Genomic DNA, 15,484 nt, shown 5'->3' with positions numbered 1-15,484 from the left:
GGGTAACGCTATCGCTGTGCTGAGGTATATGGTTTCAGGAAGCACTTGACTTCCTGTCTGAAGTTGCAAAAGCAGCAGACCAAGCGACAGTCGTGCTTCCACACCACTTCCTCAGTGGGAGAAGAGTGGGTCAGCAGGCAGGTCTCCCACACACAAGAGAAACCCTGAGCCCAAGCACAACCCTCCAGAACCTGACGATGATGTATTCCCTTTACTTGGCTTATTTAAGAGGAGAGTAAAGAGTTCCATCACACCATTTCCAATGCACTACGGAGTGCCAAAGATTCTCGCCTTTTCTTTACCCCCCAAAAAAGCTGCATAATCTCATGAGTATTAAAATTATTGAAATCTGTCAGCCAGTGGGTGTGGGACCCACAGGGCAACAGTTCACCATGTTTTTAACTGCATTAAAGAAAGGGCCGAGCACCCACCACAGCATAAATTGCTTTTTGGTAGGTAATTCACCAGAAAGTTTGTACAAGTATCTTACCTACAGGAAACATAGCAGCCTTCCAGAATCTGAGGGGAGCCTACAAGGGTGCCAGAGAGGGACTCTTCACCAGGGACTGTTGTGATAGGACAAGGAGTAATGGATTTAAGCTTACATAGGGGAAGTTGAGGTTAGATATTAGGAAGAAATTCTTCACTATGAGGGTGGTGAGGCGCTGGCACAGGTTGCCCAGAGAAGCTGTGGCTGCCTCATCCCTGGCAGTGTTCAGGGCCAGGTTGGACAAGGCTTTGAGCAACCTGGTCTAGTGGAAGATGTCCTTGCCCATGGCAGGGGGATGGAACTGGGTGATGTTAAGGTCCTTTCCAACCCAAACCAGTCTGTCATTCTATGAAATGTAAAATAGTCTTCTTGATACCCGGTTAGAATTCCCACTGAAGTTTTTCCTGTAGTTATGGTATTCTTACCTGATATGGTCTGAGCTAATGCTACACAATCTTGTTTTCCTGAAACCTGTAGAAACACAAATATCTCCAGATCTCTACTCATCAGTCAAACTCAAATAAAATTAGCTAACAAACAGCCTTATTTGTCTATGTACACACACATTGATTGTTTCCCCAATTACATTAAATATACCAGCTCTTGAGTACGGTGAAACACAGAAAGGATCATGGATAAAAATTGTGTAGAAACTTGAACCATTGGAATTCCTCGAGAAGTTGTTCATGAAGGAGTTGCTAGTCACCTTAATGCTGGAATGGAATTTAAATTATGGGTGTTTTAACTTCAGGAAATATGAAAATGTTTCTACTGTTCACTGGTATGTAATTTTCTCAGAAATGTTGAAGCTTTCAATTGAGTTTTACCTCAGTCAAAAGACAAATAACAGTCACAACAACCCATATCAAAACTTTCTATGTGTTTTCTAAAGCATTTTTACAGTCAACTTTTTCTAAAAAAGGTAGAGCTGTAGTATCTCAATGGCTGCTCCACTGTTCGTAGTAGCTTTTTTTTCACTTGCTAGAGAGAAATTCAACCTTTTCCTTTGTCCCATGAGCACTACTGAGCTTTCCTTACCTTACATAATATTAAAAATCCTCCTTGAGAAAATGTCAGGCTTACCTTTGCCTGTGCAGCTTTATTTTGCTCTTTTCTATATAGTCATTATGATACCAACTTTATCAGTTTCTTTACATTTTTTCTGCAGTTATACACCCAGGTGCAGAGTGAATATAAAAAAGGTATAGAATCATAGAATAGTTAGGGTTGGAAGGGACCTTAAGATCATCTAGTTCAAACCCCACTGCCGTGGGCAGGGACACCTCACACTAAACCATGTCACCCAAGGCTCTGTCCAACCCGGCCTTGAACACCGCCATGGATGGAGCATTCACAGCCTTCCTGTGCAACCCATTCCAGTGCCTCATCACCCTTACAGTAGAGAATTTCTTCCTTATATCCAATCTAAACTTCCCCTGTTTAAGTTTGAACCCGTTACCCCTTGCCCTATCACTACAGTCCCTAATGAACAGTCCCTCACCAGCATCACTACAGCCTCCCTTCAGATACTGGAAGGCTGCTATGAGGTCTCCACGCAGCCTTCTCTTCTCCAGGCTGAACAGCCCCAACTTCCTCAGCCTGTCTTCATACGGGAGGTGCTCCAGTCCCCTGATCATCCTCGTGGCCCTCCTCTGGACTTGTTCCAGCAGTTCCATGTCCTTTTTATGTTGAGGACTCCAGAACTGCACACAATACTCCAGGTGAGGTCTCACGAGAGCAGAGTAGAGGGGCAGGATCACCTCCTTTGACCTGCCCAGGATACAGTTGGCTTTCTGGGCTGTGAGCGCACACTGAAGCCAGCTCATGTTAAGTTTCTCACCAATCAACACCCCCAAGTCCTTCTCTGCAGGGCTGCTCTGAATCTCTTCTCTGCCCAACCTGTAGCTGTGCCTGGGATTGCTCTGACCCAGGTGTAGGACCTTGCACTTGGTTAAACTTCATAAGGTTGGCATCAGCCCACCTCACAAGCGTGTCAAGGTCTCTCTGGATGGCATTCCTTCCCTCCAGCTTATCAACCGGACCACACAGCTTGGTGTCATCAGCAAACTTGCTGAGGGCGCACTCAACCCCACTGTCCATGTCACCAACAAAGATGCTGAACAAGATAAAACTAAGTTTAATGTTTTGCATTACAAGAGGTATAAAGCTGTAATTTTCTGTCTATGAGTATATTCTTTGGGACTTAAATAATTTCCACAAGAAACATATACTTGATTTGCTAGAGTTATTTGTGTTCTATCTTGCTAATTCCCTTTCTACATTGAGTTTGGTAGATGAGGAGGAGGAATCACACCACAGATAAAGATAGTCCCATGATATAGGCAATTTAATTATAACCCTGAGAACTAAGCTCTCTTCCTCTCTCTTCTACATAACAAGAAGTCCCAAACCATAACCTTTGTCTTATTTAAGTAGATGTCACACAATTCATGTGTGCACAGCACAAAAAAATCTTCCCATGTTCTAGCTGGTCTGAAGTAATTTTCCCCATGTAAGCTCCTAGCCTTGGGCCACTGTGAGCTCTTTCTCTCACTGATATGCCATTACTGATGGCATAAAGATCATGGATTTGTTTCATCTCATGGTTTCAAAGTTCTGCATTACATGTTCAACAAGAGACTGCCTAAAAATGATCATTTAAGCCAGTGGAATAGGCTTTATGAGCAGACATACTTGTTAAATGTGGGAAAACAAAGGAACAGATTCAAAACTGTGTCATATACCAGACACCAGGCCAAGTTAAGTTTTAATAAAGTCAGAACAATGTATTAGAATGTCAAATTTCTGTCAGCTTCTGTGTTTTATACTGTATCTTATGTTCTAATACCCTTCCAATTTCTCGCCTGGACCTGAAGAAACTTATACCAAATGGTTTTGAATGTAGTCTTAAAATAATGCATGTGTTTGTTTGCTATTAATTTTGTAAATGCTGATCTTTCAGTGTAATTTTCATCTCTGCCCTCACAGACAAAACAGCAGAAGCCTTGCAAATTTTCCTCTCATTTTCTGAACCTTTTCTGAGAAAAAAGGATTTTGTGCATTATACTCCAAAAAAAAGGCTGCTTTTAATCTCTCAGGCTACTCTTGCAGAAATTGTTATTAAAAATAGAATGATTACATGTTATGCTAACCTACCATCCCAGTAAAATGACAAAGACTTCAAAAATAAACAGTTCTTATCATTAAGACAGTTCTCTGTTGTATCTTTTTGAAGCCAGATGTTTCCAGCATGCAAAGGTTCAATTTATTTTATGCCTAGACTTTTCAATGCCTGGTTTGCTTTTGATATTTTGAACATGCAGAGATTTTCTGCTGTGATAGTTATATAAGAAGAAAGTTGCAAAAGGGAAATATAATCGCGTAATTGAAATGGCAGCAACTGTGAACTTCTGTTTATAAACTACCCCTGAAGAAAAAACCCGTTTTCCTTACTAAGACTGAAGCTTCTCAAATAAACTCTTTCAGAATTTGTAATATGCCATAAGTAAGTAAATAATCCTATACCAACATAAACACACTGCAGAAAAGGCACTGTGGATTGTAACTAATGGGGCATTTATCCACAAAATATAGTATGTGAGAAATGTAATAGCAAATAAGTAGCAGGCACCAAATTTACCCAGGGAAGAGAGAATGAGAGAGCTGAACACGTGACAATATTGCTTGCAGTAAGGTGGCAATGGGATTATGGAGACTCCCCACAGAGACGGTTGAGTTTGTCTATCTTGCATGGCAGCAGGGGTATCCTGCCATCCACCGCCTGATGGCTGTAGAACTAACTGAATCATCACAGTACTGTACTGTTCACTGCTCACCTTGTGACTGGATTTTTTTCTAGCTTCCTTATCATCTTTATCCATCCTTATCTCTTGTCTTTTCTATTTCCTTTTTCTATGCTTTCTTGACTTATCGGTTTCATAGTAAACTCTTTTTAACAACCTTTGTGAAAATGTGTCATTTCTTCTCTTAGCTGTATATATTAGGTTCCTAATTTTATCCTTTTTTTAACTGCCCTGTTAATAGCCTGATGTGTGATGTATTCAGAAATAAACTCTCAATAGTTTGTCAGTAAGGCTTCATTTTGAATACCAACATGTGAAATGTATGACACTTGCCTGTATTATGTAATGCAAAGTAGCTTTAACAAGGCTTTTCACAAACAGACCTTAAAGAATTTAAGTGCTCCTGAGGTAGAAAGGGAGGTCCTCTTATCCATCTGTAAGTGATGATAGAGAAGAAAGAAACCCAAAACCATTTCATACGAGAGGCTGTTACCAGTAGACTGTCACAGGAATCCATCTGGGACTGATCTTGCTTAACATATCCATGAATGACCTAGAAAAGCAACTAAAGAGAAATGGTGAAATAGTCTCATGTTGCCAAGTATCACAAGGTAAAAACTAAACTGAAGCACAAGGAGTTGCAGAAGAATCTCAGAATGAGGACTGCTGAGTGACATACCAGCAGATGGGAACTCAGCATTGATAACTGTACAGGAGGAAAGCATATGGGAAAAGAATTCAACTTTACACACCAGAGTTCCTACCAGCCAAGAAGGAAATCTTGGCTGTCCCTGAGTTTGAAACAGTCAAAAGATAAAGTGGGAGTTATTAGGAAAGGAATAAAGAATAAGTGAGGCAACACTGTTATTTTCACAGATTTGGCCAAAATTCTCTAGATGGAGAGATTATACACATTGTGACCCCTCAGCTTAGGAAAGAGACTTGTCATGAGCATACTACAGTTCTGTAAGCTCATGGATGGCCTGGGGATGATGACAAGGGAGTGATTGTACACTTTTCGTCATAACAAGAGCTATCAGACAGAAACTTTAAAATACAGAAAGGCAGGTAACAACACAGATAGAGGTCACTGCCGTGAGATGTAGTAGGGGGCAAAAATTAATATTTTTAAATTTTGAAAGATAGACCAATTCATGGAAGAATTGTTTGCACAACAGCAGCATGTTAGAAATAACTCATTCCTAGCTTCCCAAGGTCACTTTATAGTCTTTACTAGGAAAAATTAAAAAGAGTATTAAGTTTTGATAAATTCGAGTACTAGAAGAGAGAAAAAATGACACAACTCTGGAGAGTATGAGTAATGAAAATCAGAAAGTCAGGCTTTAAGCTTCATGTACAGTACGTGAGCATTGAAACAATCAGGTAGCTTACCCATATAGCCAGCTGAGTCCCATCCCTTTTCATTTGGTAGCTTTATATTGACATCAGGAACAGAATTTCTCTGAATGAGAAGAAATAAGCTGTCAGAATCCATTCTTTTGACTTATGCGAGGAAAGGATTAAACTGAACTGTCATAGCTGAACTGGCATATTACCACTTAGAAACTTCTTTTAAAAGCTTAAATAATACATATTTGCATGCTAAAGATTTAGCTACCTACAGTTCAGAGAAAAAAGCTGTTCAGCCATTTCTGAATTAGACAATGGGTAGAAATGCTGCATGTCTGGCAGTGAAGATTTTTATTTGGGTTCTAATTTCTTCTTGGTTAAACGGGGCATGGCTGAAGGGATTTTATTCAGTGACAGAGGTTGATAGGGAACAGTGCAGTAGAATTTGTAAGCTACAAGGCTGGGTATACAGGCTGCAAGACAGCTATCCAAAAGTGGACAGCTGAACCCCACAGGCCCACGGAGTCACCTGCTGGAACAGTATCTAGAGCTTAGCCAGCAATAACTTTGAGCAACTTTGACCCTCCTGGGAGACCGACGAGGTAACAGATCCCTGATGTCAGGCTTCTCCTCACCCCTCCCCTACAGCCTGGCTCATGCGTGGAAGAGCAATCCCATCTGAGCAGACCTCTCACAAAGGAAATCAGAAAGGGCTAGGCATTGGTCTGAAATGAGAACCCATAGTCAGGATGACTCAGTGTGCAGAAATGAACTATAATTGTATCTGTGGGTTTTCATTCACTGATTTAGCTACTTCATGTTCATAAAGTTTGTCCAGAAAGCTTCTTTTCTGTAGGGCCTCATTAAGGATATTTGCAATACCCACATTCTGACATTCTTCTACTGTGCTGAAGAAGAGATGCATATTTCCCTGTTAATAACAAAAAAATTTTTTTGCTGTCTAGGACTAATGTTTTTCTTATCTTTATCTGTGTTTTCTCTACATGATTAGTTCCTAGGGAACTTTCAAACTATGCGGGGATCATACCCCTAAAAAACATTGTGTGTTTCTGTGTTTCCAACAAAATTTGAAGATTTTGGGTTTCAATTGTTTTGTGGAAAGGCGTCCCCCCTACAAAGTTCCTGATGGAGCCATTCTCCCTCTGAACGGGCCATGGGTAACCCTGGGGCAATGTATTTATGCCAGCAGAGGAAGCTTACATAGCTTCAAAAGCACAGATTGCTTTCTGCAGCTGGATTTGGCTGTACATTTAAGTTGTTGTTCAAGAACTCATCAGAAAATGATTGTGTCTATTACAGAAGCAGAGTTTGAAGTTCAAACAATGACATCCTGCTTTAAGTTTCATGAATACTGAAAGGAAAACTGATAAATTATGCTCCCCAAAGAAGCATGCTATGTTTGCATAAAACATGCCGTTCTCTGTATATTTAACTTTCTGCAGTGATGTGCAGAAATATTTATATATTAATTTATATTTTAACTTTCTGATGTGCATTCAGAAAGAATTGCAGGGTTTGGGATTCATATTAGGGGAGAAAGTTCACTTTCTTGGAGTACTGAGAGTCAGAATGCATAAGCTGGGATGAGGCAGGAAATGGAAGAAATGTCTCAAGTTTGTATGCCCTTTATTCATAATGAGCAGAATGTAAGTGCCTGAAAGTATTTCAGTATTCCAGGCAGACAATTAAAATTAGATGGGGACCTAGAGCTCAGTAAGAAACATGAGTGATTATGCTGCACTTTGCCTCTGCCCCCAAAGAGCATCATTTCACTACATCCTGCTTTTTATAAACATCTCTTAGCACCTTGTCACACCAAGCAAACATATGCAAACAGAAGAAAACATACCTTCTCTATCTTCTTCTCACATTTCACATTTTATAATAGAGACATCAGTTCTTATCTCAGATTAATGTCTATATAAACAGCAGACTAGCAAAGCCTCCAGACTAAATGGATCCATTAAGGGCGACCCTGTAATCGTGATGATATGCTCTAACGTATAACTGTGTCCCTAGACAGTGCATGTCATCACAGATCTAAAATATTTGCTTGCAGGCTACAGTTGTCCCTGCAGAAAAAGCTGCAGTATCTCTAGCTGATAGCTGATAACTAGTGGTCTTACAATCAACTGCACTATTCACTATTTTAATTCAAGGGTTATCCCATTTTATCCTTCATTAATCTTGTGACGTGCCAGAAGCTACGTGAAAATTCTTGTGTTGGTGAAAGTGTATTGCATTCATTAGTTGAACACAAAAGCATGTGGATTCCTACAAGTTTCAGCTTTCAGTCTAGGGTTTTGGTAGCAAATGAAAATCATTATGATGTGATAGGTATTTTAGGGTACAGCTTCATGTTGCACTTAATCCCATTTAACTGCGGTCTGCTGCCAAAGTGCTGATCCTGCTCTTCCTTTCTCCCATCCCTGGCTCCCATCTTTGCATTAGTAATCACATGCCCACATGGTGGCTTGAATCAGTTCACTGATCCCACAGGAAATGCATTCACATCCTGCTGGGTTAGCCTCCTGTGGCAGCAGTCTCTAGGTGTCATGCAACAGGGAAAATGGGTGAGGTAGGGAGGGAGTCCAGCACATCTCGTTCACTGGTAGCCTGCAGTTAGCTCAGATGAAGTTGAAGGTGAAACTCCATCCAGAATGTCCTGTATGGAGTAGGATGGTGGCTCCAGGTCTTTCATACCACAAAATCCACCTTCTCATCTTGCAGCAATAAATGCTCCCGCCCATGTTTTAAGCCCAGAGCTGTGTATGGTCAAACCCTCAGGACTCAGGAACACTACCCTACAACCTCCTCAGCCCGAAAATGTAACACTCAATAGTGAAAAGCCTGAAATCACAGACAGCCCCAAGACTGCGAGTTTGTGATTTTGTGAGGGTTTCTATTAGGAAAATAAATTACAGGCTGTAAGCTGTTTCCTAACATTTGAACCTACCATCATCCCTGCTAAATATGCGTGTGGGACAGTTACAGCCTGTAATAACTGTGCCACCACAAAAATGCAGGTCCTGTGCATGTGCCTTCCCCACTCCCCATCGTTCCCATCCCACAGCCTTCTAAAAGCAGTTACCCAGTAAGTTCCTCCAGTGCCCACGGTGCTCTGACACACTCCAGCCATCTTCCACCTCCTCCTGCAGACCTCCTTTCATTCACAAAAATCTGCCACAACCTCCCACTTGGACCAGACCTTTGGCAAGATCCCAAAGCCTCGCGCTCCTTCGGCATTTACAGCTGCCCGCTCAGTTTTCCTTCCATCTTCTTTATGACAGCAGACTTCCTGGGGATTTTGGACTGAGCATATCTCTTCTTCCAACTGAGATAGTGTATACCTGATGCTTTAATTGCAAGGAAGGGCAGGTTTTACTGCTCCACATCAGCACTGGTATTCTTTCCTGCTCATAAGTAAATTTACAAGGGGGAGTTACGGGCTGTAAGCTCATATTAACACTGCCATAGGGTACCAGAGGTGCACAGACTTCCCATCCCATTCTGCTAACTTTCCTGTTAGCAGAGGGATTTGCCTGTGCTGTGGCTGCTGGTAGAAGAAATCTGAGGGAACTGCAGGAGGTCACAAACCTGCATTTATTTTCTGATGAGGCATAAGTGAGAAATACACAAGTAAGCCCCTGAATCTGGTACCAAGAATTATCTGTACTGAATCTGTATCTTCTGCGTACAGCACAAAATACAGAGACAAGCCCACTGGACACTTCGTGTGCAGACTTATTTGAGCTAAATGCAAATTTCAGCTACACAGAGTGTGCAGAGCTCACCTGGACAGTCTGTTCTTCCTGGATCAGGTTAGATCCAGGCCTAATACGGCCTAATAATATGGCCACTGTCTAACACATCTACTCTTAGCTCTGCTCATTCTGTTTCTTTCATCTAGAATATATCCTGCCCCCAACTGCACCTTCGTCCCAAGCTCCCTTGGTGCAAATCATGACCTTCCCCATGCTTCTCCTGAAAAGCTCACCAGTGCCAACACACCACCCACCTGGATCAGATATGGAAAGGTGCTGTAATTATGTGCACTGAGGGGCTCAGGCAAAGCGTATCACTATCAGTAAAAAGATTCTCATCAACTCCACTGGACTTTGGATTTCTGCTGTTTGTAGCCAGTACATAGGCTCCTCAGCCCATGGCACATCTTCCTTTCACACTTGTATAGAGGCTGACACTGCAGCCATTGACTTATTTCTGTGAGCAGTTTTCTCAAAGAATGTAATGCAGTTCTCTGTTTGCATTTATGAAAGAATATTAAAGTTTCTAACCTGTTCCTTATTACAGCTCAAGGTTTTACCGTGTGTTTTATGTCATTCTTCCAGCAGAAACACAAGACCATGTAGTTACATTCTGTCTGTTAAAGAAAGAAGCACTTTCAAAATACGTGTATCTGTGATTTTTACACACAGGAAGTGTTTGTATTTAATGATTCAGGTGTTTAACCAACTTCTGTAGAGATAATTTTTAAAGCAGTTAAAATTAAGTTCCAGTCTTCCAAGCAGCTCATGTGAGGATGAGGGTACAGTGTCATTAAGGGTTTTAACTGCCTAAGCACTGCCCCTCTAAGTGACCACCTACTCCTTCAGCACTGGCACCATTTCATGCTAACTTAATCTGAGCTGGAAACCACACTTCACTACAGCCATCCTGAGCTGACGTTTCCTCTGCTTTCCATAGGTTAGACACAGTAGAAGACAGAGCAAGGAGAAGCAGCTCTGGCGGAAGGGATCAGGATGCACCAGTCCTTGCACACAGGTCCTTGGCCCCGACCTGAAGATCTAGTTAGATGTGCCTGGGGAGTTGCCATCCAGTGACATTCCTAACTCCTTCCATCCCAAAGCTTTGGCACCCGACATCTCAAACTCTCCGACGTCAGCCCTTCCCAAACTATTTCAGCAGTCCTGCCTCCCAAAGTTCTCCCATCCAAGTCACAACTCACTGCAAATCTCTTCTGCTTTGAAGACCTCCTCAAGAGCAGTTGCCTAAGGGGCCATACTGACCCTGTTCACAATCCTCTCAGCCCTTGCAACAGCAGCAGCCACTGCCCTACATGCAAAACTCTCTCGTAAGCATTTCCAAGTTTCACTCTAAAGTTTGTGGGATAGCTCAAACACCTGTTCAGTATATGCTTGAGAAGATGTCAGTGTGGAAAAATAGCAGTGTTCAGGAGAGTTGTCAAACAATGTCATTCAAGAATGAGATTCGCTTCCAGCAAACTCCCTTCAGAATCACAGAATCATGGAGTCACAGAATGGTTTCGGTTGAAAGGGACCTTAAAGATCATCCAGTTCCAACCCTCTGCCATGGGCAGGGACACCTCACACTAGACCAGGTTCTCAAAGCCCTGTCCAACCTGGCCTTGAACACTGCCAGGGATGGGGCAGCCACAGCTTCTCTGGGCAACCTGTGCCAGTGCCTCATCACCCTCACAGTGAGGAATTTCTCCCTAATGTCTAATTTAAATCTCCTCTCTTTCAGTTTAAAGACGTTCTCCCTTGCCCTATCACTACATGGCTCGTAAAAAGTCCCTGTGGATGGACTGTATTTAGTTGACATGGCCACAAAAAGCACCATTTCAGAAGCCTGGTGCTCCTACCAAGTGCGGTGATTATGGCTCTCTTTTTAAAGACAGAGGCTGGACCGAGCAGTGGTACAACAGATTAACATCTTGAGAAGTCAGCCATGAGGCAGGAATCTGAAATCAGTGCATGCTTAGTCTGTCAGGACTGCGGAGATTCAGCCCAAAGTCTGCATCCACTTAGAAATAATCTTTTGCTGGAGTGTCTGTACATCCGTCCCTGCATTTAACATGGTGCTGTTTTCTCTGGGGATGAGTCTGCTGTGCCCACAGGAGCCAGTTTTGCTTTCTCTGACTGCCATTTTGCTCCATTACAAAAACTGTTTGTGGCTTCGCCCCTTAGGCCAGGGTTTCATGCCTGGGGTTTAAGTCCTGTGGTTAAATTGGATGAAGTGCAACCCAGTGATTTTATCATCTTTTAGAGGAAGAGCATTGGGTGCACACAGCTGGTTTTATTCTTGTTCTTTGCTATTCTTCAATACCAAAGCCTCTTTTTATAATACTACGTAGGATTTTGCAGTTTGAACAAGTTTTTGGAAGTTTTCAAGCAGAGATGACTTCCACCAGCCAGGAACCATCTCTCGCTTAAATCCATTCAGACATTTTCATTTTCCTGAACACACAGCAGCCCTACGGTCTCCAAAAGCCATGCCCGATCTACGCACGAGGTATTTTCATAGCATAACTTGAAGCTTGTGATAAGTGCGAGTGAAAAATCATTTAGGCGAAGATGCATGAGGGTGTTCTGGGAGCATCTCCCTCTTCTTTTCCTGACTCTCTGATGTGTTTTTGCGCCACCTCGTGGTAGGAAATGACCCTCGGGATGAACCTTAAGGAAACTTTGCCGGATCAAGCAGCATGGAGCTGAGTGAAAAAGGGCTTAAATAAGCATAGGAGAGGGTGGTGTGTTTTATCCCTGTTAGTATTACCTAGAATCTGTAGCCACAGACTGGTGCTTCGTTGCAAAAAGCTCCATCTCGGCAAAGCGAATAAATCCCTTCTGTTCTGCAAGCTGCCTCAAGGCAGGTTGGAGGTGGCTCAGGGCTTCTCTGATTCCTCCTGGTTCTGCCAGGCTCCCTAAGCTGGAAACAGGTGGCACAAAGCAGCCCCCTGGGGCTGCCTCCCACAGCCAGGATAGCAGTAAGGTAGGGGAGGGAGCAAGTTCATCAGCTGTATGCACCATGTATAGAGTCACTGGGTGCTGGGGCAGCCGTCTGCTCTGAAGATGATGCGGTGGAGAAGTGATCAGTCACACTTGCAAAGAATGCATGAAATAAAGAGCCAAAACCAAAAAACCAACCCCAAACCCCAGGGTTTCCACAGCTCAACCAGGAATGCGATGGTGAATGACTGCAGCCTGATCCCAAACACTGGGAAGTGATGGTCTGTGACAGTAAAATCTTGCCCTGCTGCGACAGAGAATAGCGTGACCATCACTCTCATATTCCTGCTCCTTGCAGAGCAGCAGAAATCCAGGGTGCCGACATCGAGGGCCTTGCAGTACTCTCCTCCAGCCTCACATCCACACTCAGTTTCTCAAGTGCAGTTCCCACCTCCCCATAGTTCATGAACCATAGGTTCAGCACTCAGCCAGCCCCTGCCAGCGTGGGACATACACAGCACTAACTTTAGTAGTCACGCAGCAGTGTTGCTCTCCTGTGCTCACACATCTGGGATCAGATTTCAGTAAAACTGCATTCAATAGCATGAATTCAGTTAGGTAGTTGTAGAATTGATCTCAGGCACTCTGCAAAGTGCCAGCCTGAAAGAGATGCACCAATTGAATTAACCTTTACTTGAAACATTTTCTGTAAGATAAAACCTTCAGAAAATAGGCCTCCCATCTAAGCAGAAGACATTTCCAATATTTACTACCAAGCAAGCATGGGATGGCTTCAAGAGCATCGATTTTTTTATTATTATTTTTCATTTATTTTTAAGTTTATCAGATTTGCATAAAATATTTTCCCCAGCTGTAAGGACTGTGTGTTCACCTGGGAGTAAAAAAGCCCTATATGGGCTCTGATGGAAAGACGCTTTGACAGGGACATACACTGCGGTCAGCTGAGTCTCGCAAGAAGATGCCAAACACAATTTCACATAAACAGACATTTTAATTTCATGAAGGTTTCATTTATCACTAACACAGAAGGGGTCAAGCAAGCCGCTGCAGCAGCTTGGGAGCAAGTGCTGTGAAAGTGCCTCTATTTCATGCCTAGCTCTTGCATCATTTTGATTCATTTTTTATCTAAATATGCAGCTTCCACAGCTTCAATTTTTATTTCCCCATCACCTCTGAAATAGAATGGCATTACAGAGGGAGCCACTTTCACCACAGATAGTCTCCTTATGAGTGTTTCAAAAGGCCTTATGGCCATCTTGGCATTGCAGAGAAAACCAGCTTTTTCTTTCCAGTACATCTGCTGGCAAAGGTAAACTTATCTTATTAGCATCTGTAGTAAATAGGATTCCTTTATGATGTGGTCAGTGACAATTGTAGCACTGGTTAAGATCACCAAATCAGGGTTTGGTATGTCAGTGTAAAGGAAATGATAAAGTAGTTTCTACAAGGCGTCCCATTGCCAAAGGCTTTGGGCTCAGCAGCTCATTAAAGAAGAGTGCAAAGCACAAGTGGCTTTGCTATGCCTAGCCCAGCTGCTACCCAAGAAAGCAGTCCTGGAGGCTGCACAAGGGAGAACTATGCCTTCTGAGAGTTTCCAAGTGGTGGGGTCAGTGCCAACAGCAGGTGGCCACTGGTCTTCACATAAACCTCTTAAAATATACTTGTAATTTGAACCAACTCAGGTAAGCACATAGCTACTCCCTGAAAAACACAGGTTCTGTTTTGCTCATTTTCCTCTTCTCTGTCTCCCCCGTGTGTGGTCAGATCAGCTTCCTGTGCCACAGAATGGTTATCCACCTCCAGGCAGTAGGTAGCTTATGCAGTGTTTTGACTCAGACTAGGAATGAGCTTCGGAAAGTGGAGATTCACTGAAGTGCAGGCTCTCAGCATTACCTTTGCTCTGTGCTAAACACCACAAAATCGTGGCCTGTGGTGGTGTCTCTAGGAGGAACAGCAATGGCTGAATCAGGCTGGGGCACCATTGATTGTCCTGAACCACCTCCTAGTGGAGTAGGATGGTTTCAGTTGTTTACTTCCCCTTGGATAATTGTCTCTCTTTCACTCTTCAAGGCATGATCCAGTTATTTTACCATCACCACTCTAACCAAGTCCAAGGTATGAATGAAAAATGTAAAAGTAAGCTGGAGAGCACCAGTATGCATAGGTGGCTTGCAATTGCTCCAGGAATTTAAAAAAAAACCAACTTTGTATAGACATTTGCCTAAAACTATAGAAACTTTGAAATGATTGTGCTGCTTGTAGGCCCATTTTCAAGAAGAGCAAATGGCAGAGACTGGATTGATGTAGTTCAGAGAATCTGACTATGAACAGTTCTAAGTCAAGTGGCATTAGGTTGAGCTAACGAACAGTAAGAAAAACATGGAAGCTGAACAGGATATTTGTAATATTAGTAAAGCATACATACACCTTTCTAGCATACATACACCTTTCTGTATCTACCAGGCCAGACACGAGTGCAGATTTGAGTGCTAGAACAGGCTGCCATAATTCACCACTATTGCCTTCTTTTTTCTTCTCAGTAAGTTCTTACTTTAAAGAACTGAGGTTAGAATGATCAATGTTAGTCTGAATTATATCAGGGTATGTTCTCTGTAACAGAAAAAGATACGCAACAGGCCCTCTCAGCAGCCTGGTAGTCTAGACAGCAACATCTAAAACTCAGTAGTCAGATTTAAGAGTTAAATTTTAATCACCTCTTTACTCCTCAAAACTATGGGACTGAAAACACTTTATTGCAGCCCAAAGACCAACTCCCTCCACATAGCTTCTAGACAGAATCAAATCAACGCTGACAAGAGCTGCCCAGGTGTTTATACAAGGCTCCCTGATTTTTTTCACATCAAATTTTGGAGAAGGCACATGGATATTTTAACTTTAGTTACTCCAATCCCTGTTGGAAATGAGATAAAAAGCTTGTCTCACCTATGACTGTCCCCATACTACCTTGTGGGGTTGAAAAGACAGGGGAGTTTATTTTCTCTTTGACAGAAAGCTTTCCCATCTAATTTTCAGCATTAGTGGTTTCCCACCCATAAAACACATTCATCCAAGTGGTAGACAAGTTAGTGAGT

Source organism: Lathamus discolor, chromosome 4 (genome assembly GCF_037157495.1).
Source record: "Lathamus discolor isolate bLatDis1 chromosome 4, bLatDis1.hap1, whole genome shotgun sequence".
NCBI classification, from domain to species: Eukaryota; Metazoa; Chordata; class Aves; order Psittaciformes; family Psittacidae; genus Lathamus; species Lathamus discolor.
Note: the sequence above shows the minus strand (reverse complement) of the source record.